This window comes from Rhopalosiphum maidis, chromosome 1, assembly GCF_003676215.2.
Source record: "Rhopalosiphum maidis isolate BTI-1 chromosome 1, ASM367621v3, whole genome shotgun sequence".
NCBI classification, from domain to species: Eukaryota; Metazoa; Arthropoda; class Insecta; order Hemiptera; family Aphididae; genus Rhopalosiphum; species Rhopalosiphum maidis.
In genome coordinates, this window is record NC_040877.1 from 29,466,978 (window position 1) to 29,493,731 (window position 26,754).

The 26,754-nt window shown below is 26.2% G+C and overlaps 1 protein-coding gene across 1 annotated transcript in view; it reads left to right on the forward strand.

Annotated features, from left to right (window-relative positions):
• LOC113547978 overlaps positions 1 to 26,754 on the forward strand; it is a 77,294-nt gene that overhangs the window by 24,087 nt on the left and 26,453 nt on the right. The gene's annotated exons all lie outside the window — the stretch shown is intronic.

The following is a 26,754-nucleotide window of genomic DNA, read 5'->3' on the forward strand; positions in this document are numbered from 1 at the left end:
CGACGTTGTAGTTGAATTTGCATGCGGCAAGTGTGGGAATACTTCGCGTAAAATATGCGATTTATTTTCATTTTGCTGCAGAAACGTTTCTTGGTATAACGATTAATCATACCCCGAAATGTATAGTATCCTAACATTTTCGCTGACAAAGTTTATAATAACTTATAATAATATTATAATTAAGTACTATCAAACAAACAATTCAACTGGGGGGTGCGTTTTTGGATAAAACGCATTTTCGTTTCATCAAAAATCACCTTTCTACAACTACCATTAAGTGATAATATGTATCCTGTTTGGCCAGAAATATTTTTTTCTCTTGACTCTGCACATTCTAAAACGTATCATTGTATAAATAATTTAATTAAATTGTTATATTTACTATTATTTCTATATAAGAACGCAATAACGCATTTAAGTAAATAATCATAACCACGTAATTTGAGATAATTATTGAGTTACTGTATCTAGAAAAATTAAAAAAAACTCCATTAGTTAATATTATTTTATTGTTTTATTTACTGGTTAAGTTATGACTTTATACGACAATATCATGAAAACATCGAACGAAGCTCGAAGATTAGTTTTTGCATTTATTTATTTTAATTTACATAATTTACTATCAATGACGAGGTTTTTAAACAATACAATATTATTTAAGTAATTAAGATTATATCAAATTAGTAGTTGGAGATTAGTTTCACTTAAAATATTTTTGTAAGTGAATTTACTGCTTTTGTTGCCTATTTTTGCGAGAGGATTTATTTTAGAGCTTTTGAAAGTTTATGTTTGCGCTTTAATTCGTTTTAATGTAGGCTTTCGACAAATACGTGTTTGACTATGATGCGTGTACCGTAAACTAGATATGTGTGGGTTATTGGATGTAAGGTGCCCGTGTGTGGCTTGTATTTGCTTTTTTTCATCGTTTATGTTTTATCAGTTTTTAATAAATTCTAACAAAAAACTCACACGCCAACTTCTTTTTGAAAACGTATACCAAATAAACAGTTTATGTTTGATGTCCTGTTGGTAAGGAATGGATATTAAGTACAAAAAATAACATATTGAACCGATAACAAGTATATAACGTCTGACATTAAGTCGTTAAAGGATATAAAATATACCCAGTTTTCATACGCCAAAATCTGGTTAATTTTTCTGATATTTATTTTAGAATCCCATGAGTATGATTTTTATTTTTAATGCATTTTAATAATTAAATTACTGTAACACGGCGATTTGGTTAGGCAATCTAGCTACATTACGCTTTTTGGTACATTTTTCTAGTATTTCGAATGGGTGATTGTAAAATTTCCCGATTTTAATGACCTGTAAACTCTCCTTATGGTAAACTCTCGGGTCCTCTTCAGTACTACCCGAAGGGTACATGTAAACTTGCTTGGGTCAACTTTAGTACTACCTGAAGGGTACATGTAAACACTCCTGAGTCTATTGTAACTCCGTTTGTACATTATAATTGAATCATGAACAAACAAATTTAAAAAAACTTAAGGTATCTATTTTTTGCTTTTAAAGTCTAAAATTGTTTACGTTATATTTTTTTTCTTTATTTTTAGTTTATCGTTTACTTACTTTATTTTAATTTGAATTTTTATGTAAACTTTAGTTTTAAAATCGTTTAGGCCGTTTAGGGTACTAACTACTAATGAAACACATAGGAGGAATAATAGAAAAATATAAATTAAAATGCGAATGGAATGATTCTCAAATGTTGGTTGTTTTTGAATTCAACAATAATGCTTAGGCCCACATTATTAGAGGTTATGATGCACCTTCATTAATATACATCAGAACTAAATATGAAATAAAAGTTTCCAATTTTTATTTTGTGGAAACATTATTGCAGTGAATAAATAAACATTCCCAACTTCAATTGTATCTATGAAAACTGATCCAAAAATATAAGATAGCTATTTCCAACTTCGCTAGTGTACATTTAAAATGACTTAGGAGAGTTAACATATTTTCTTCAGGTAAACATTATGTTGATCCGAAAGAGTTAACCATACAATCGGAAGAGTTTATCACCGGTCTTTTGAATAACTATACAATTTCCATATGGTACCGGAAACGGTATCGTATTTTTTCTTATGGACAGTCGTTTGAAATAAAAAAATAATATAAAAATCCACAATATTTGAGTGTGAATACCTAAAAACGTATTAACCGTATCTAAACTTTAAAAAATATAATCGATAAATAAAGAGATTCTTACTCCGCTTATCAATAATATATAAATATAACGTATATTCTAATAACTATATGAAAACAGAAAGTACAACATTAATCCCTAACCATTTACGTATTTCAAAGCATTGATAAAATATAATGGCGTCCACCGCCTTCACACGTAATAATTCAATATTATTAATTTACAGAAACATTGAAATAAAGTCTAACGAGACAATTCGTTTTAAATGAATATTTCTTATTAAGAAATAAATCGTTAGATAAAATTTTAAGAAGAGCACAACGATATAGTAAGTTACAAGTAATAGTACACCATTGAGAAGGTCACTATTATGGATATGTTAAATTTGTATTTAATTTATACTCATTACATACGAAATCGCTTTTAAGTTTTCTCAAAGTTATTTCTAAGGGCAATATTTATAATTTATTTTTAATATTAGTAATACAGTAGGTTGTTATTTACATATGTTATATATACTCAATGTATTATTGTTATAAGCTTATAAATCAATACCAATATACCATAGAACTGTATGATTAGGTTTGTAATAAGAATAGATTAAAATAAGTCTAAATATTTTGAAAGTCTCGTCGTATATCGAAAATTATAATTTATGTAATGACAAAAAGTTACAAGTCCCAACAATTAATATTTTTTATTTATAACAATATAAATAAAACTTTTAAGGAAAAATTGTTATTTTTCATTTAAATATCCAATTTAGTTAATATTTTAAGTTCAAATTCGAATAAAATAAGCAAGTATCTATACAATTTAAATATTTTTTAATTACTATAAGGACCAATAACTAGCAACCTTCTATTATATTTTTAATCTTTCTTATAGAGAAAAAGTAATTTTTATTAAATTATACCAAGGAACAAAAATTGTCATAGCGGTAATTCGTTATTTTATCTATAAATATTCAATTTCGTTTACATTTAAACATTAAACTCATATAAAAATGCACACTCACTTTTTTTTAGCTCAAGCAAAAATAATTTTATCGATAAGAAACCTTATATTATATTTTCAAGCTTTTGAGTTTTTGATTTTTTTAATTATAAATCCTATAACAGAGATTCAGAAATTTCAAATATCAATAAATAGCTGAAAAGATGTAAAAATATTTTTAAATTATATAAATTCTAAAATATATTAATGTAAATATTTAATTTTTTAATTTTTAATTTACAATGAAAAAATTTTATTTTGTCAAAAATTGATGTGTATAAATACTCGCATTTCTGCTCTTTTTGTTAGTTTTTGTTAAATATTTAAAAAATATACTAAGAATTGTTACTTTTTAATTCCAAAATATTAACTAGATCCACTTTACCAAATTGAAGAAATCTGTTTAGTGTTTACTCTGTAACATAGAGATCTACGTACAATTTTTTTTTAAATCGTTTCATTATAATATATCAAATTACACCGTGTGTCAATCATATAATATTAGTTATTTAACGCATAAGATGAAATGTTCTACTACAACATATAGTACCATAATATATCATATTAATATAGCGTATTATGTGCAAACTTAATCAACGTTCGATTCGAATAAAGACCACAAATTATTAGATGTACCTTCGGAATTGTCCATATTCATGTGATGTGCTTTTACTCTGTAGATATAGCTTGAACAACTTTGTCTAACAATTAAGGTGCAGAGGTGCAATAGTCTGTAATTTCTATTATTACTAGGATTGTATAGATGCACATTTTTTTAATGTATTATTTTTGAAAATATAAAACAAATAATTTTAAATTAATTTAATTATTCTAACATAGTTGAGAATTTATTATTTCGAATGAAATTTAATTACAAAAAAATGTAGGTAAATTCGTACCGCTCTGATGTATCTTAGGTAACAAGTGAATTACTGTTATTGTTGTGTTAAATTTGAATTCGATGATATATCACTGTAATATTATATGCGATGTATGCGTAAAACGATTCTAAGGAGAGACGGTTTGTCAAAGTGTCAGCCTAAAATCACTAAGTATTTTTTATATTATATTTTATTGGAATAGTTCATTTATTTTACTTCTAATAAATATTACGGTAGGTTAACATAATTTTTTATATATATTATATTATAATATTTCATTTTAAATAATATATACATTAATATCATGCTATATCAACAAAATTTTAAAATCAAACGGTCATAAAATTAAATTTGATATTACGGAAGAAATATTTTAAATATCGATTGTAAAACATATAAAGAACCAATCTTAAGTGTAAAAAGTTGACATCTTGTAAACGTAAAGCTTTGGAAAAACTTTTTGACTGAATCGTTTCCAACTCAATTTTAAATTGATCTAAACTAGTTCGGGCTAAACGGAAATCATATAATACTAATATTTGGGCCTTTTCTAAATTTTGAAAAATTGTATCAACAACTTTATTAAAAACAATATTATTGAATTTAGTTAAAAAGTTATAAATTATAACTATTCATTATAAAATAATAATATTTTATTCAAATTACAGAAGTCTAGGTGAAAAAAAAAATGCTGAAAAAGTTATTTATTATCTAGCACGCGTATAATACAGTTAATGTTTAATCAATACACAACGATAAATAATAAACAACGTTCGTCGTTAACGAAGATTATACGAACACGTCTCGCGAAAAAGAAACAAATTATTCAGTTACTTTTTTATTATATAACAAACAATTATTAAAATAATATCACAAAACTGCAAGGATAGGCTAAATTCGATGTATTTGTTTTAAATATTATACGGATTTATCGTTAACCGTGCCGAAGTGATTATCCGATAGGTAGGTTCTCATAATCCTTGTGCATTCAGCCATGAAACCGATACGGAGACCCGAGAAGAAAATTATTCCAATATCATCATCTTATAATAAACATTTTTTTCTTTTTAATCGTTATCCTGAAATTCATCTACGTCGTCACAAAAAATATAAAATATTATAATATGTACACATTTTTTTTTTTATAATAGACAATCGTGATTGATTAAAAATATTTACTGTATAGAAACTTGCTGTTATGTGTTTTAAAAATACGTGCTGTGGAAAAATAATTGTTTTTCCAAACAGATTAGGTAAAATGTTGTATACACAATACTATATACCATAACGAAAAACGCATTCTGCTGTAAAAGACTACGACGGCGTACTTAAAACAGATGAAAATAAAATATCTAAACAAGCATTTTTTTTTTTTTTTAAACCAAAAAAAAGTAATGTTCAATTTTAACTCTCTGCTATTACACGTCGACCGAAAATATTGTAAACACATCATCCGAACAAACAGTAACGTTTACTGCATATTTTACGTATTTAATAATATGTATACAATAAATATTGAAGTAAACACATAAAATATTGTTATTTTGCGTAAGATTTTAAAAATCAAAAACGTTTTACATTCATACATCGCAGCTGTTTGCGGATACAAACTAAGAAAACAAACCACGACGGTTTGTATAATACGAGCGGTTGCCCGCATTCGGCAAAACAAAAAAACAACGGCATTAGTCAAACACGCTGAGTCCTGTGTACGTTTAAGTCGCGAAGACGACGCCGTACGAAAACAACAATGAACGCGCGCGTATGTGCCTCGGAAGTTCGGAACGTATCGTCGCTCGCCAAAAACCATCTCGCCCGACTTGCAAACTTTAATAATTATTATAAGAATCGTATACTTCCACGCAATTTTATATCATTACGTTTTCGCGTCGTTATTAACGTCATTGTTTTTCGTTTTTACTCGTATACCTACCTACTTCATATCCGTCACGCGTGTTTAAACGTGTATGGGTATTATACTTAATAATATTGTTTTATTTATCACCGCTCCACACCGCGTAAAACAATTCGCTCGCGTTTGAGTACACTCAAAGAACAAAACAACAGCGAGAGATTTGATCGGTTTTTTCTTAGTTTAAACTTTTTGTGACACACGCACGCACGTCACGACGACTGTGGCGACGACGTGTTCAATGAGATTTCAATTGCCACACATCCGCCACCACGTTGTTTTCGACATCAAAAAGCGTATTATTATTACATTTGCTAGTCATAACTCGGCGCACGACGGCCAAATAATATTTACACGGAGTGGTTTACCAAGTATGCTCACTTTCTTTTATCTTTCAATAACGTAGTTATTCGAAATATGATACTTGAAATTTTTAAACGTACTTAAAGGTTATGTTTTTAAATTTCTTGAGATTTTTATTTACGACACAAGAGTGACAAAACTTCAATTTTTCAAATAAAAACCCTATTTTCCTACTATAAATAATTTGCGGATAATTTATTTGAAATTTTTGTATGAAAAACAAAATTTTAACGAATAGTTTTTGAGATATTTAACTTTACGTACTAAGGGTAATAAATATATCCATGATAATGTGTTAAGACGATATGGGGGTTATAGTAATTTGAAAATATTAGTAACCTATAAATTCTATCATTATTAATGGTTTATAAAATGGACCAAGTATAATTAATTCTAAATCCGATATTACATATATTAGATATTTTTAAGATACATATTTTACAATTTTTAAGAAGTATTATCCTCAATATATACAATGTATTATTTAATAACTGAAAAACACTCGTTTGAATGTTGAATTAGGTATATCGAAATTTTTGTTTTTTTAAAATATCCACTAAATAATTTACAGTAAAAAAAGGGGGTCTCGTATGAAAAGCGGAAGTTTGTATGTACACAGACTACTCCTTAAATCATAAAAAAAAAATACTTAATCATTTGAAATTATAATCTTTAAGTGTGTTTAAAAATTTTAAAAATCAAAATTTGAATAAATGTATTATTCAATAAAAAATAAATAAATAGGGATTAGCATGTTCGGTGATTCGCCCTGTATAGTAAAATATGCACACTTGTCGGCAACAGACGCCGAGCACATGCCCACTTAAGCCTTTGCAGCATTGCAGCAATGGATGATTTTTTTTCGATCGCAATTATATTTCTATATTACGATGTATTTCTCCGCGTATTCAGGCACTTAGAGCAGTAATATATTGGTGTATCTCGACAAAAACTCGTCAATTCACGTAACTATACGTAAGCCGAGAGACGACGAGAAAGATTTACAATACATCCACGATAAGTTGTACGGTAAAATATTATATACAGAGTGGTACAGCGACGAGAGAATAAAATGTATCTAATATTATATAATGGTATATTATTTCATCGAATATCGAATATAGCTTTTGAAAAACATAAACGAAAAGGAAACGGAAAATCGGGAGAGGAAGACTGTAAAACGTATATATATATATACTGCCAGTGGCTGATGAAACATAGAAATGTGCGCGTAGGTAGCTCACACAATCACACAGCACTATATGCGGCAACAGTTATACGTAATACCTCTCCTGGCTCCTGTATGCACAGAGTTTATTATTATTTTCGTTTAATGGGCGTTCGACGGGGCGTAATAATAGCTTATTATAAGGGGTTTTGTTGCAGTCAGACGATTTTTGGGTCGTTGGATGTATCATTTCCAGGTCGAGAGAGCGAGAGTGAGGAGAGAAATAAGAGAGAAATAAGGGAGAGTGGTAGAGAATAAAAGACTAACGTCCATTATACATGACTAGGTATAGTGTAGTCGTCGGTATATACGTATGTGCATGAGCGTAGGTAGGTACATATACCGAGAAAAAATCTCAACAGAAGACGATGTTTTCGCTATGAAATTTTGATATTATAGTACATAACGTACAGCAATATATACGTAACGAAGATTCCCCGGCAATACTCAACCGCTACAGTAATAGTTGTACTCGCACGCGATCGTCAAATAATACGTCATTTCGTCGGCGCAATATAATTTTATAACGACCGAGACCGGCGTCGACGTTATCGGTATATGCCTCCGAGTGGCCATTACCCCCTACACTGCGATACTGTATCCTACTCTGTACGTGTAGTATATATTTAACGGAGTATAAAAAATAAAAGTAGGTAAAATACACGATTTCCCCATTATCTATTTGGACTCGGTTCTCCGTGGACAGCTATTGTGCGACAAATCCAGGTCTGATCGAGTCGTTCATTCGTTCGTTTTTCGACCAAAGTCTACATTATTTTTATAATACAATATATATATACTTATATAATGTTGTGTTATTAAACGGATGGCGTATAAATGTAACCGTACAAGAATTGATTCGCCCAAGCGTGCTCGCCCCCAATTTCTGTACCAACAATAATGTAATTATAACTATAAAGTTCGTTAAAAAATAAATCCTGGTAAAAATGAAACTATTGTGAAAAAAGTGCTAGGTACACGTACCTACTGTAAATCTGATTATAAATAAAACTAACCTATAAGCTATACCCTAATCTAACTATAGTGAGTACTTTATTAGGTAATTTATTATACATTCAATTTAATGAATCAATTCATGTTTGGAATAAAAATTATATCGGTAAAAAAAATCATTTTTCGTATTTAACGACAAACAATTGAAATCCATTTTGAACAATAAATAGATTAACAGGATTTTTTGTAATCATTGTTTAAACTGCGTCTATACAATCGATGTAATTTCGTCCCATTTTAACTCTACATTTTAATATCAAGCCTCGGATAAACAAACACTTATTTATAAACCAGTTCGTCTTTAAAGTACTTGAATCTAATTTATTATTTTTAATGCATGAGAGTCGTTACATTAACGTGGCTATCAATAAGCAAAATGTAATATTATATAAAACTTGTAAAATAAATGAATAATTCTAATATATTGAATTTTCTTGTTAAAATACTAAATATTGTATTTTGATGTTTTGCCTAACTTATAAATTGTTTGTTTTTAATTTAATGAAATTGTCAACAAAAATATCTCCACGATTTCATTCGAAGAATTTTAAAACATACTTAAAAATTATATTGCATTCAAAATAATTATGTTGTGTTACGGTTAAATGTTATTTTTCTCTCGTGTACCTGCATAATATATTATTATGTGCCTACATTGAATAATAATGTATAGGCGCCGACTATTAATCATTCTAGTACTGTTTTCACATTAACAAAATACAAAACGATAATAAACCCAAGTTCATATAAGTACAACAATATACAAAAGCAGGCCCGCACTGAAAGTTCCATAATTGGATTACATTGAAAGGGAAAATGGTTTAAGTACAACATTTATCGTATTAAGGACGAATTTATTGTTTTAATATTCGTAGGTAATTATATCTCTACCTTGAGTTACTTTTGAAGAATCGTCAGTTACGTATTTATACAACCGAGTACCTACCTATTATTCTGCAGTTAAATACTTTATCAATCCAGCATTGAGTTTCCGGGTATCTATGATTTCTCAATGTCAACAAATCCCTTATAAAATAAGACGTTAATTCGCTTATACAATAATAAATATTTGATGTGTCGAAAAAAAAAAATGATAACGATAAATAAAACGAATGAATACTACTTTTCTAAAAACTATTAACTTTATGACTATGCTCATAATAAAAAAAATCTAATTTTCCACGATCGTGTATAGTAAGTGGTTATCAATGCGGTGTGTACGTAATATTATGTGTACATTTTGAACGAGATCGGAACACGAGATAAAATAATAGTAATTGTTGTTTGAAACATATCGAAAATTATCGAAATTTATCGGTTATATCGAAAATTACTATAAATTTATTGTTCCTTGAAAACGGCATGATATTTGACAGATTTACGACAGTAAAAGTCAGACATTATACCAATATAAAATGTTAAAGTTCTCCGTTCGATTTTTTTTTCTCATCATGAACTATATTTATTCATATTATAGTAAGCTTTTATTATATTTAACTATTATACATTAATAATTGATAATAAATTAATAAAATAATTTAGTATTTTGAGAATCAAAATTATCTACACCTTCTGACATTTAACATTGAGAACAAAAAATTATAAATATTTTAATCCTTAATAGTTATTCCAAATAAAAAAATACTTTATTGATATAATTGACATAATAAACAGTTTTATAGTTAGATTTACTTACTTATAGAGATTCTAGTTGTTGAAGTTCAGTAAATTAACAAAAAGTATGTTTAGAAACCGGAAATAATAGAGTAATTGTGGCGTGAATTTTACTTTTAAAAAGTGAATATGTTTATTTTAGTTAACTATATTTCTTTTATTTTATTATTATTATATTTTTCTTTTTATGATTTACAGCTAGGAAATAAAAATAAATTTTAGATTTAATACTTTTTAATTATTATTATTATTATTACGTAGTTGTAACTTCTAGTTGAATAATGCAAGAATATTTCCAATAAAAATCATTTTTAAATAACTAATACCTATTTATAATTTATTAACTGTTAAAATATTTAATATCACATTTTTAACTTCCAAAATTTGTAATTGAATTTTTAGGTTGGTATACAATTAATTGATACGTTAGATTTCAATTGGCTGTTTATATTGTAAATTTAAATTATAGATTTATTAAGTGCCCAAAGTATTATTTGTTTGCAGAATAAAGTTTACTATATTTCATTTTTTTTTAAGTAATAACACACTTTAATTAAAAACGATTCGAAAAACCATAAATGTGTTTTTAATAAAATATTATTATTTTTAAGTTTGAAACTTCGATTTTATTTTTATAAAAAAACAAATATGTGTTTGATATAATAAACATTTTATTACAATGTAATATAATTCTTCAATTGGTTTTTGTCAATTCGTATTTTGTGTTCACTATTGAATTTTAAGAGAAGCCAAAATGTTATTATTCCTACTGGGAATTTTATTATTTTTTTCTAAGTATTCCTTTCAGAAAGCAATGTTACTTCTAGACTAATATTTTCATATAGACTACATAGTAAAAAAAAAAAAAATTATAAAATAAAAAAATAAAATATATTAATTGTTTTTTATTATAAATCATATTTTTATTGTATGCCTCTGACATTTGCACATTGGACATTTCTAAAAACCGTGAAAACTTAATATAATAAATTTGGTCTACTGAATTTTTAGAATCAACCAATAATAATAAAACTAACGTTTTAGAAAACTAAAAAAATTTATTAAAAAATTATTATTGAGTTTTCGAATGTCTAGAATCATTCAATCAATATAGTCTAATGAGTAATTGAGAACCGTACATTTTGAACAAAAAGTTTCATAAATTATTTTTTTTTAATTTTAAGTGTAGGTACTTTAAAGTCTCTATACCTCTTAACTTATTTATTTTAATTTATTATTTAATAAAAATACTGTACTCCCGAATTCCCGATATAATATTATATAAGTCAACGAGAGATTAATTAAATTATTTTTATAAAAATGAACAATTATGATTAAATAGGTATTTTTAATATAAAGGTTTAGTATCTACAGTGTCATATTATTATATACAAGTTTAATATTATATTTGAATGAAAAATTGAAAAAAAAAAATAATTATTACTTATATATGTCGCGAGACACAGAGTACTGAAATTATGATATGTTATCAATGTAAATTCGGCGTACCTACGTAATATATATAGCGTGTATGATAGTACAAATATAATCTATTTAGAAGAAACACTTTGTATTTAGTGCTAAAAATTGTACAATAATTAATTCGACAATAAATTACAATGATTGTTCAAACCAAAATATTATCTGGTAGACAACATGAGCGATAATTTAAAGTTATCAATGTCTAGGCAAGCTGTCAAAATTTAGGGATTCTATCCATCTCTACAACTGACTAGTTAATAAATCAGTTTACTGCGAAATTAAATTACGTGCTTGGTATGTAAGCGCTGTAATACGGTTAAACACTGCGACTGGGTATGCTTGGGAACGGGTAGACTCGGTGGCCAAGCAAAACGAATGAAAAAAAAATACAAAAAAAATTAATACAAAAAAAAAAGGAGAGAACTTAAGCGAATACCCACGAGTTGTCCAACCATAGTAAAATCTTGTGGAACACAATTATAATAGCGACGGACGAGGACGTTTTCTGAATTTAAATTGTTTACAATACAATACATTATTATACATACAATATACATAATATTATACCCGTTTTCTAAATTGATAAGCCCACACAATTCAGTTAAGTCTGATTGCTTTGCACGTGTAATTGCTATTTGGCATAGCTATTTGACTATTTTCAAACGCGTTCGGAGGTATTAAACCTATAATAATATTATATTGCTTGTTCTTAAAAAATATCTATTAAATACGTAATTTTAATAATATTTGACGAATAAACTGAAGTTCAAAATATAGAGATATAGGTATATAAGTAATATGTTAATATGGATGGACACGCACAGAAAACAATAATATGGTTTCTACAAAAATAATAAACTATTCTAATGACTTACATTATAAATAACGTCAAAATTTCAAATATTGTAAAACAATTATAATATGTTCAAACTTTAACGACCTGCATATTTTAATATTCTAATTTGGCAATGTGAAAAATGTTTTATAGTATTTTTTATTTTACATCATCAAACAAGTATCCTCAACCTGATCTATAATATAGGCAGTGACGAAAAATGGACGAGTTATTAAAAATGTTTGAACATATACAAACATTTTTACATGTATACCTTTGAATTTAAGAATATTATAACACTCAGTGGCGTAAATTGGCGTAAATTGTTAGGGTTGCAATCAGTTTCTAGGTTGGACAGAATTGTGGGGGAATTCATCCCCCACACCCCCCTAAAATATTTTATTTTATTTTAGATTTAACATTACAAATACATAAATTCAACAAAACTATTTTAACCTTAAACAGTAAACACATATTGTATCTATTGGTAATTAGTATGTATTATGAATATACGCTATAAATAGAGTATATAATACTTGCTTTCAATAAAATAAAATTTTGACTTTAAGTTAAGATAGTGTTTAATAAAATATTCTTAAGAGGATGTTAGCGCACTGTTTGTTTTCTCTCTGTAGCCCATGCGTAACATGGACAAAACACATTTACACAGTACATTTTGGTTCTAGAGTAAATATACCTATTATAAAATTAAATGTTGATAATATTTCTGTGTATAAGACGACGGGTTTTTTCCATTATTCCCAATACAACGTTAATTATATAATTTAAAAATAGCTATAAATTACAACATTTTTAAATAACCTTTAATTTTTCAAAATTTTAATTTTTTTTTTATAAAAACTCATCATCTTTTACTCAGAAATATTGTCGAAATTTAATTTTATAATAGGTATATTTACTCTAAAAATTGAGCGAGTTCTACTTAGACTGCGTAAATGCATTTTGTCTGTTGCGCGTGGGCTAGAGAGAGAAAACAAACGGTGCGCTGAAATCCTTTGAAATAGGTATTTAATGATATTAAATTAATATAAATTTAATTTCAATAAATTGTAAATGAATACTTAAGATATGATATGAACTTAATTATTAACTGTATTGATCGTTTACTAGTAGAATGAATGTTTTCTTCAAAAAAGCTAACATTTTTCTCAACATTTGTATTAATATTTTTCTAATAGTCAGGTACAACAATTAATACCGAAATAATAAAAAAATATTTACAAAAATAAATTTAATTTGCTCAATAATATAATATTACCTTAATAATTAATATAAAAGTTAAATTACATACCAAAAATAAACTGTTTTATTCGTCAAAATTGTAGTTTTAATATAATATTAAATTCCAGTCGGCCGATCACAATAAATTTACATATTGGTATAATAATAGAAAATGATTAATAACAAAACTATAAATAAATGTGAAAAGGATATAATATAATAATAATTCCAGTGCTTCAAAACAAAGTTAAACATTGGTTCTCAAAATATAAATTTATTTATTTATTATTATATTGATATTTCAATTTTATGAAAACTGAAATCGTGGTTTTTTGGAGTCGCAAAAAGATACTCTTGCGACCCTATGATATTTTCAGGGGTTGCAAGTGCGACCCCGTGCGACCCCCGGTTTACGCCATTCAATTAACACTTTTCATAAATTTTAACATTTTATTGATTGAACTTCAAACAATTAATAATTACTAATTAGAGCCACAAAAAATGAGAATGATAACAAAGTAATATAATTTGAGGATTACTTATTACTTGTTTTGAAAATAAAAGTTTTCTCGTGGCTCTAAATAATGTTTTTTCTTTAAATTTGATAATAGAACAATTCACTTTAATATCAAAAACAAAAGTGTAAAATAGATTCTTCTCGACTTAAAAATTGACATGTTATGCGTTAGTCAACACGTGCGTGTATGACAGTATCACTGTTCATAATCGATGTTTGAAGGATATTTGATGGAAGGAGGCTTAGTTTCCTCAAAATAAGACTATTATTATGATTTGTTTATAATTTTGATAGGCCCGTTTTGTATAGGAAGACCTAAGCCCCACTAAAAAGATTCTCACTATTTTTTTTTTAATTATATACAAGGAAGATACAATTCACAACTATTGATATTATTATCACTTTAGAAAATATATAATAACTATCTATAACTACATAGAACTAGTTGTATACAATAATTATAGGTTAAGTTTAAATCCGTGATATTACTGTGTATAATAGTATATACAAAGCGTTATCAATTATTGAAAAGTTTTTTTGAAACCACAAACAATCTAACTATTAACCTTTTATATACGGTGCGTATTTAATTGTCTTACTCCATTACGGGAATACATGATAAAAGACAACTTGCAATGAGAAACGTTTTAGTGATTACTTTAGCTTAGCCGGCTAGCTGGCTGGCTGGCAATCATGAAACCCGAATAACGGCGACGGCAGGCGTGAAAGCGTTTTATGTACAAAAGGAAGTCTTTGCGTTCCTGAAAGTGTTATACATCGATGTAGACCCAAAATTCACTTAAAAAGTCATTAGTTATCGAGCTGCTCAGCTTGCCCAATGACTACAATCAAAAGGGATAAAATGTTTCGTGGACGAAAGCGCATTCGAATGGCGCTTAACAGTTTACGGAACCTTTTCACCGTTGAGAAAACTTTTCGAGTTTAAACCACCAAACGCCATGGGAATTAAATAGAACGTTCTTGATGAATTTTCAAACCTATTTTTTTCTCTTCTATAATCTAAGCGTATTGTGCTACTCTAAGTAAGTAAGAGTATTTAATTTTAAATTGATGTTTACTCGTGTATGGCTTGTAATGTATTTTTTTAACTGAAAATTTGCTACCTAACAAAATAGTGTATAATAGCTGCTACAAGTCGTGTCCAAATTATACTATGCACTTGTACAATTAATAATATAAACATATTAACTTGTGCTTTATATAATTCTTTATGTTGGCTACCTAACAAAATATACAAATAACATTCATATTATATGTACCTATTATTATACTCGTACAATTAATAATATAAATATATTAACTTTTGTACAATAGTCCTTTCACACACAATTAATGTACATCATTTTAATGGTTAAGAATAATAAAACTAGACTTGCTTAATCGCCCTAAACCCGATATTTTTTGCTAAAAACCACTAGTAGAGTTCATGATAAATTTCAAAAATTAACTAACAAAATAATTTTAAACAGCTCCGGTAGGAACGAATAACCGAATTTGCATTTAACGTATAATTTAAAAAATTGTAATTGAAAAATAAATATTGCTGTGTTATAGGTGATATATATATATATATATTATATAATATATATTTTTATTCTAAGCAGAGTGATTTTTATTTATCTTTTTATTTTTTTCATGTATAAACTTATGCGTAGACATTTTTTATAGTAGAAAAATTCTTCGATTTTTAACTTCAAATGTGGTCTCTGGTAACAAATTGGTACTTAAATATCAGTCAAAAGAAAACAATTTCCCACATTTCTTAATAATCAAAAAACTGCAGTATTTACACAACATTAATCTTTGACAAAATCGATCCCTCGTAATTTTTCTTACAGCAACCTAAAAATATGATTAATACATATTATGCGCAATTATTTTTATAGACGTTTCAAGTCCAAGTTTTTACTAAACTAGAAATTTAAATATAAAATAATGATTTTAGATATTTTATTATAATCAAAAATTATTACTTGTAAATACTTTAAACTTTTCATCATTGTGTATTATTTACTACATTATAATATAATGCTATTCTCAAAATATTTAGATTAATATTGTATGTTCTTTATACCACTAACCAAAGTTATAACTTATAAGTAATTAATAATAATAATAATAACAAATTACGTAATGCTATCATGATTATTATACAATACAAAATGATACATTAATAAGTAATAACTGATTAATTTCAGTATAAATATATAGTGAAATATCCTTAGGTATTCATCCATGTATCACAATATATATATAAATGGTTTATCATCGAATTCATATTTTACACATCCATAAAAACAACATACTGTAAGAGGTTTAGAGGTAGTTTTACTAGTTGTAACCCCCCCCCCCCACCATTGTCCTGTGTAAAAGTGTAATTACATAATAACTCAAATAATCATAAAAAAAATAAAACATTTATTATACTTAAAAATTATTTTATGTAAACAGATATTGAGTGTACAGTACATAAAATCACTTCTCATGTCGCCGGAGAAAAATAGAATGTATATGTATATATAAAATATTTTCACCCTTCCCTTCTTGCAGTGACTTGTCAAGAACCGCCCCTGACTCAACGTCTAAAGCAGTGCTATTTCCTCTGTTTTTTCTAACTTTATTTTATTTATACATTATACACAATCTGCAAATCGAATATTTACAACAACCATTATATTATTATGCGCATCAATTATAATATATGATATGCCATAGAATTTTATATATATTTTTTTAACATTTATTAGAAAATATACTGTCTTTAATAACAGTTACAATAAGCATATTATAAGTATTAAGTTTATAAGAAAAATATATTTAAATAACAATATAAAAGCTTAAGAATAGTATGATAACCTAGTTGTTACACTTAGACTACATTTTAAATGAAAAAAATGTATTAGTTACCAACAGTAAAATTTGTGAATACATTTTTGTTTATTTTTTATTATTATTATTATCATCAGTCTAAATTAATTTTTTTTTTTTTTTGTTTAAATTATATTTTAAACGATTACCTAATACAATGAATAGTTTCAAATTTAAATATATTGTTTGGTATTATTATAGATAAATATACATTAGTTTATTAAAGTTTGTAACTTATAAATATTTAAAAAAAAAATGTATGCTATCAATGACTTATTAACAATATAAAATTCAATAAAAACTAATTAGTTTTATCAGATTAAAATAATTAACCGCTATTGATACTATTGAATCTTAAAAACAAAATTTCAAATTCCTTTTTAATAATTAATTGAATAAAAATCAGAAAATAAATTGTTGTCCTACCATACTCGATACTGACTTATAACTTATAAGATACCTGACAATAATATGTGATATAATATTACATACTATTAATAATTATAAAATATAATTGAACTGTGAGTTTAACATACCATGTAACTAATAGAAAAATAAAAAACTATTTGTAATACAAATTATAAAATATCTTTAAAAATAAACATTAATACACTATCTCTGCTAAAATCATATTCGATATGCAGCTTAATTTATCATTGAATTCAAATCCAAAACATTGACTTACTTAATGACTAGATACTATCAAAACCTACTATTCATCAGACCGACTTTCCAGGTTTTTTTTTTATAATATATGCTTATGTGTATTATATTAAAGCTACATTTTTTAAATTACATATTTTACGCACCTCATTAACATTAAATATTCAGGTAACTATTATATTCAATATATGAATACAAATCATTCCTAATCTAAATTATAGTAATTAAGATAATTATTATATTAGGTACAATAAAACCATTAAATATAATAAAATAAAAAAACTTTGAAAAATAATAGTGTCACTTGTACCTCTTATTAAATTATAATCGTTGAATGTTTACAAAACAGAACACGATGTATTTAATATGACAATTTATTAATATACTTATATATTTTATTTATTTAAGGTTTAACTATTTCATAGACTGTAAAAATACTAAGATTCATCCTTATAAAAAATTGTCCTTTATATTTTATTCTCAGATAAATCTCTTTCTGCGCTGTTTATAGTTAATAGTTTTATGAGATCATCGCTTCACTTCTTTTATCTCTATAAATGATTGATGAGACTAGTTACAGTAGATTTTTGACGAATAAAGTATGTTCAAACAACAATTTTTCAAGTGGTTTTTTTTTCTAGTAATTACTATATTAGTATCTTCAGAACATAAAAAAGAAAAACATCCAATTTTGTTTACGGTTTATATAATATTTAGTACTTATATAACTTTAACAAATTATTTTGATCGTTATTCGAAATTAATACAATTTTACTTTGGCTAGTAGAGTTTTTATTGGAAAATTGGAAAAAGTTTTAATATATTTCTGTGTATAATGTCTTGCAAGTTAGGCATATTGACTTGAAATATAGCATAGTATGCAATAAACTCAATGTAGAACTTTTATGACGCAGAGACTTGTATATACTATTTCAAACTTAAATTTCTCCGAGATTTTTGAGCAAGAAAAAAAAATGTTACGTTTAACTAATAAACATTTCAACCAATGAATTTAATTAACTATGCAAAGTTAATTAATACAAGTACGTATATTAGTTTTTTATCCACTATCATATATTTTAAGTTAGATACAAGTAATTAGATTTTTGTATGTAATTATAAGGAAGTGATCAATAATTCAAGAATAATTATTAGTGACATTTGAACTACGTAGATATTAAACAAAAAAAAAAAAATCGCATTCATGAATTTAGGGTAACAAAATTTTCAAAATATACATAACAAAAATAAAATATAATATTATACCATACCATATGATCCAGTATTTGGAGGAAGAGTAGAGGACTATTAAAAGCCAAGTGCCAACTGATTGTTTTATAATACTAAATATTATTAAACCAATAGTGTTTTAAATACATTAAATATTAGAGTTCATTGGTTATAAAAAAAAATAAGTGTCTATCATTAGGTAAGTACCATATAAACAATATAAACGTACAAAAAATAAAAATAATAATAGTTACATTTTAAGTATTAACTAAAAAAACTTATATGTATAATTGATTGTACAGAAATTAAATAAATGGTACTACACTATCTTCAGAATCTCATCTATTACATATTCGAGATGACACGAAATCTCAAAGTAACTAACATACTCGATGAATCAGTAGAATACCTGGACTACTTATTAATTGGAAATTGCAATCGTAAAAATTCATATCCAATGAAAATTTAATTTTAATTTTACAGTTTATGATTGCATTTAATTTAATTACAATTAAAAAAATTCAAATGTTTTTGACATTATAGGATATTATATTACAGTAACTCAAAGAATAAATACAACGATAAATGTAATCATTATATAATCAAGTTCACATACACAGTATACATAAAATATAAACACATTTAAATATGTATTTTAAGACCGTATTATGTGATTATTATCTCATACATCGTAGTATAATAACAAATACAATCAAAATATTCAATATTTACATAATTATAAGTAAATATTTAACTATAAATCTGACACGTTAAAAATAATAAAACAGTTATTGAATGCGGATAAATTACAACTAGAATAATCCACTATCTGATTTATTTTTTCAATGTATGTCTACAATGTAGTTTCTTAAATCCATACAAAGAGGTTATTGTAACCAAGAATTCAATATGGCGTATTGCTAATTATGTAGGTGCTTCGTGTTTCAGACTAAACGCGAACAACCCCTGTCTCTGTCTAGCGGCGTAATTGGAGTGTTGCAAATGTAGAACTTGCTACATAACAATATTTGTATGTATAGTATAAATATTGTTTTATATATTTTAAATATGAGTTACGTTATTTGTCATGCTATTAATCTAAATTATTTGTACTTAAACAGGTACATTTTTTTAAAGTTATTTATATTAAATTCAGAATAAATTTTAACTTTTAGTTGAATAATATTCTGTTGAAAATTGTTTTTAAAAAATTAATGACATTTTTACGTACATTTTTGTATTAAAGAAAATTTAAGATATTCAAGGAAATTAATATCCATTTTAACATAAGCCATGAATTGAAATATCGAAAATATAAACGAAATATTACGCCACTGTGCTGTGATCCTTTCTATGATCTATACTTAGATCAAGTGTTAGTGTACATCAATAACAAACGTATATGTCTCAATGAATATGACATATCTTTTGTTATTTTAAATTACTAAAACTTGTTCAAATTGAGAAAACAAAGTTTTTTGTTTTAACTATTTGTACGACTGTAATTCATGTATTATTATTTTAGAAGTTTATAATATACCATTATTTTGATTGCCCGAGTTAATCATTTTTACATTTTTTTATTTTCGATCAATTAAATAATTGTTATAATTTAAGTACGTAATGTATCCCAATTATTAATATAAATAGTATAATTTATTATGATTAATAACTGAATTAAGTTTAACTATATTGCAAGGATATGGATTATAGTACTTTTAACATATTATTAAAATAAAAAATATAAATATAAAATGTTCCTTAACTGTTTTTAGAAATATAGTTGTTAAGTTGAAAATTGTATAAATTATAGTTTTATTTTCATATTAATGGATATACAAAACGATAGAAAATATTATGCATGTTTGAGAGTTTGAGACCAGCTGCTCTAAACTACCTATATATAATATTTCTTCGTAATTTAAAAAGGAATATGAAAATGATTCATATCATTTCATTAAATCAACCATTATAGCTAGTATATCTTACAAGATACATATGTCATAATAGTTATTTTAACTATTATTTAGAATTTATAAATCTACGGAATTTTTGTGTTGAATTTACTGAATTGTGTAGGTATAAGTACAGTAAAAATATAGATAAATGTTACAAAAACAAAATATCATATATTATGTTAAATGTAACAATTTGTCAAACCTAATGATGTATACAAAAAAATAAAACTATTTATCATAGTTCATAATACACATTATTCAAAAATCAAAAATTGATTATTAAGTTCAATATCATTAGTCATTAGTCATTATTCTCAAACACAACTTAATAATGAATTTAAAAATGGATAGGTCATATTTAGGATATACACCGTTAAGACTAAAATTGTTATACCTAAACATTATACTAAGTAAGTAACAATTGAAAAATTGTATTATATAATCATACAAAATTAATGAAATTCATTTTTTATGGCATATATGTGTCAAACAATCTTCAACCATAGTTAAATCAAACCAAAAAAAAATATTTTTTTTTAATATATAACTATACTCGAAGTTGAAAAAAATAATATTTAATACTCCCAAAATTATGCTCATATTGTACGTATAAAAAAAAACATGAATATCAAGTATAAAGTTATTGTCATCTTTTTAATAATTATTCATTTAAAACTTTCAAATTTAACATTATAGAGTCATCTTCGGATTAATTACTTACTGTACAAAATATAATAGTTTAAAATTAAACGATAATGGATGCCACAAATCGTGTAAGCAAATGAACAACTATAACGATGAACGCAATAGCTTTACTCGTATACCAAAATCAGGGAAAATGTCTTTGAAGTGAAATAATTAATATACAGAAAATTATAATACTTCAATAGCATATACAAATAAGTGAAATAACAATGAAAATATATGTATGTAATTTTTCAAAAAAAAATTTAAAAAATAATCATTTCACCCTGCTTTTTCATGACGGTATTAATTATTCAATCAAAAACCTCAATTACTAATATACCTCGTTAGTCATAACGCACTTGGATATAATTTATTGCGAAAAACAATAATTGATCACCAAACTGCAATTACAAATATTTACGGGATTGATTGGAACACAATCCCCTAAACCATTTTTTCCTCAAAACAAACATTTTTAAGCTATTTATTATTTTTTTTTTCATCCAAAAATAACACTCATATTATTAACATTCTAAAAATGGAGTGCAAATAAATGTATTCATAAACCTGTACTACAACACAATATCAGCTAAAATTACGACCAAAACGTTTACAATAGTTATGTCGTATTATAGGACCCATGAATGTATAGTTAATAATATTTTTATATTATCAATAATATTCAGTTATTAGTCTGTAATAAATAATGCTTGAAATAAACGAAATTAGTTATAAGTATCTGTTACATTTTTCTTCCGTTAAAACGCGACCTATTTAAATGCATCGTGGCCTTAATCGTCACTCTTTCTCAGGGGTATACAATGCATTATGAAAGATACAACAAAATTGAATAATAACAATATTTATATATATGTATATAATATATAATAGACATATGTATACATATATTATGATCATTATGTTATAATAATAAAGGAAAGGTCTTAGACTCAGGACTAATGGTTTTGTGAGCGGCATGCGTATAATCTAAACTATGTTTTCCTCACAAAGTACTGTAATCCTGTCTAAGAGAGTTATAATATTCAAAGTACCTACCTACAATAAAAGTTAAAATAAAGCTAGAAATTACTTTCTTCGGTATTGCTTTTAGATCAAATACCTACTCCAAAATAATATAGCTTTGAACGCTAAATTATGTATATACTAGCTATCCCCTATATCACACATAGATATATAGACAACAAACATATCAATAATATTATATTGCATAGGTAGTATATTATATTATTAAGCATGCAAATTATTTTGACTTGGAATAATTTCTGTAAAATATATTATACTTTCGGCTAAATATTCAAAGTTTAAACGAATGAAATATCTTTTGTATTAATCAATTAAAAAAACATTTGGACCATTTCATGCCTATATTATTATAATTTCTCTCTTGATACTATTTATAAAATCATTAAGTTAGGATCTCTACAACCCTAATCAGCCTAATGAAGCAAACTTTTTGGATAAGCAAAACAGGTTAATATAATAAACGATTTATTAAAATGAACATTTTTCAAGCTGATTTTATAAAATAAATAAATCTTTCTTTATTTTCACGATTATCTTGTTTAAGTATTTACTCTTTTCGAAGTACTAAATGGAAAAAACGTAATGTAATTAATTTTAATTTAATTTTAATACCCAACACTTCATTTTCAGAGTAATAAAAAAAAATCAATGTAGCCCATTCAAGTACCTATCAAAAAATACCTATTTAAGGTATAAATACCTATGTATCTATAATAAATAGATAACATAGTGAAATCTCCCCTAACAAAAATAGCAACAACCTCCAAATAGTAGACATATTTTTGAGAACAAACTGCAAACTTTTTATAAGCCAAACCCTTTGAATAATGGAAAAAATGTTAATATTGGTACTTAGAGGTTTTACTATAACATTATAAACATAAAAAACAAACCTAATGTCACCGTAATTTTGACGCGCGTCAAATGAACGTTTAGACGAACAACAATTGAGCACGTGCGCCATTTCGACTAATACAATTTTAACACCACTACGCCCGTTTAGACGCAATTGAATTTTAATACAAAAAAAAAAAAAATAAAATCTTAAATTATTTATCTTGATTTACTTATCCAAATACCCTTTAACGTCCTTCAAACTAATGCTCGTGTGTCACAAACGTTTTATACACATGCATTCCGAGTGTTTTGACTCGCCGTAAAAATTGCTGTCTATTCGCACTGATTAATATAATATTAATTTCAGGTAATTCAATAAACAATTTTGATTTTTTTTCATGATAACTTAACCAGGTTAAAATCACAGTTATAATTTTGTAAACAGTATTCCTATTTAATATTAAGATAAGCATAGTATGTTGTCACGTATTATTTTCATTTTATTTGTATGATTATAAAAAAACTATTCTAAGGTTAAACTTATGGGCGTATAATTATTGATAAATAAATAGAAATAATAAAATAGATGCAAAGTATGGAATGATATAAAACTTAATTTGTATAGGTATATCATATTTTTCATACAATTTTAAATTGTGCGAATACCTTGGAGCACTTCGTTGGTTGTGAAGTTTCGTATAACTTATAACTATAATAAATAAATACCGGTTTTTTTTTTTTATTTTGCGTCAAAAATGATGGCTGATATGACTGATATTGACTTGAAATACATATAATATTTTTTTTTTTCATTATTATTTTTTTATTTTGCGCTCAAAATAATTTGCGTCTAAATGTAGTTGCATCAAAATTGCACGAGTATAATATGTAATCATATATTTATAAAATAATGATATTTGACGATAATAGAAGACCAAAAAGCATTAACTCAGATGGTCGAATAACCAAAATACCAATATCGAACCGTTGCAAATAATAATGCGTATTTTTGTATAAGCAGGAAATACAACATCTATGACTTCATATACGACTTATTTATATGAGTGAGTTATCTTATGATTTTAAGATATTCTAATTATAAAATAAAATACAATTTTAATACATCTTAATTAGGTACTATAATGTATTTTAAAATTATCAGATGTCTATATTTAGAGAGGACAAAATGTTTTTTTTTATCCTCAGTACATAAAGTTCAAATATTCAAGAACCATTCGTTCAAATTTAAATTTAAATAGGTACATCAACATTTATAAAAAAAAAAAATAGAGTTAAAAAAATTATTATTATTTGAAAACAATAAATGTGTTTCTCCGAAATACTCTCTTATATGGCATTAAAAAATCTTAAATATTTGAAAATATGGCCATTAAGTAGTATAGTACGTCTTAAAAATAAATAAATATAAAAATAAAATAAATGAACTATCGAAGGGAATACTGGCCCTGAGCATGCTTGGTGCCGTCCTGGTGAGTAGGTGTCACAGATAGTGTCGCGAACGGATGATATTACCAGCCGTGCAGCGTTTCACAAATAAAACTATTTCGAAACGGAAATGAATCCAAACATAATCTACAATGTTTGTTTTGTTTTACATTTAATTTTCACGAGATGGAAATAAAATTACTGCAGTTGCAGTATAATCGTCGAGATGATATTATTAATATATACTATATTTTGGCTCAAATTTATGAAATTTATCGGAATGTTTTTCCCGGATGCATTTGTGTGACCGTCGACCGTATACGTATATTATGTAAGGAAGGAAAAAATGGCACAGTACATGTCGTTGTACGCCAACTTTTCGTAAGTATTGTATGGCGTCATACGAAAGTCGCAAAACGATTCACTATGTCTGACACCGTAGTTACCCGGTACCGACGGCGGCGGCCAATGCGATCGCATGCGTATACCAGATAATATTGTATACCACACCCCTGCAAGGGGATGGTTTTCTTCCGCAGTCTTTCTCCCGGCCGAGCCCGTCGCCGCGTTTTATTATGATAATTACTACACCGCGAGGTGCGACGTACATTATGTGTTTATATAAATTATTATTTGCAACCGGATGATTTATACCGTGTTGGCGCAATGTAATAATTCATCCGGCAATGCCAAGGCCACGCGGAGCTTCAGAAATATTAACGAAAAAACCAAAATCATTCTTTGCTAATAATATACACACGTCCCCGAACACAGCGAAAAACTTGGCCTCGCGCGAAAGCCGATATATATTTCTGTGTGGTTGTCAAACGCAGTTAAAATCAACCGTTATAGTTAGAGGTACGCAGTGTGATTGGAACAAACAGCCATGCCACGGCGCTCATAAAATTAAAAACCAACACCTGGAAAAATGAACCGTGAAACCCTATAGACGATAAATCTCGAAACTATAAATCACTTTTGTCCCAACGCGAAACAATAGGCATCGCGGAATATAAAGGTTTTTCGAGCTGTTGTCATATTAAATACACATATTTTAAGCTATATATTATACGCGCGCGTGTATGTGTCTGAGTGTCTGTTGTATATGATTAACCCGCGTGCATAATTTGTAGATAAAATTATGTTTTCACACAGTATTTAATTAATCACAAACACACAATATTTTTTTTATTCCAACCGAAGAAAAGTGATCGTATTCGTGTTTATGATCGTTTTATAGCTATATACTATATATATATTAATATATCATATTAAAATTTGTTACGCTAATATTTTGTTCTAAATCGATTATTTAAATCATTTTAAATCATCTATTTTAAAAAATCTTACATACACCTACATTTAATGGTGTAAAAGATAAATTAAGCACAATACTAAAATTCAAAACATCTATAAAATTATCATATTAATCAACGTCCAATACTTACGGAATTGAATATTCCCATATAAATTTATAATATGATGATATAGTATCCACATTGTTTATTCGTGTGTATACTCAACAGACAATTCAATAAAACCCATCCATGCGAAACAAATAAGTTTCAAAATTTTATTTGTTTAATATTATATTTTATCCACTAAAATTGTATTAAACATGAAATTAAATAAGTAGGTTCGTATGTATGTTTTGAGTGATATATGAAAATCTAAATAGACCAT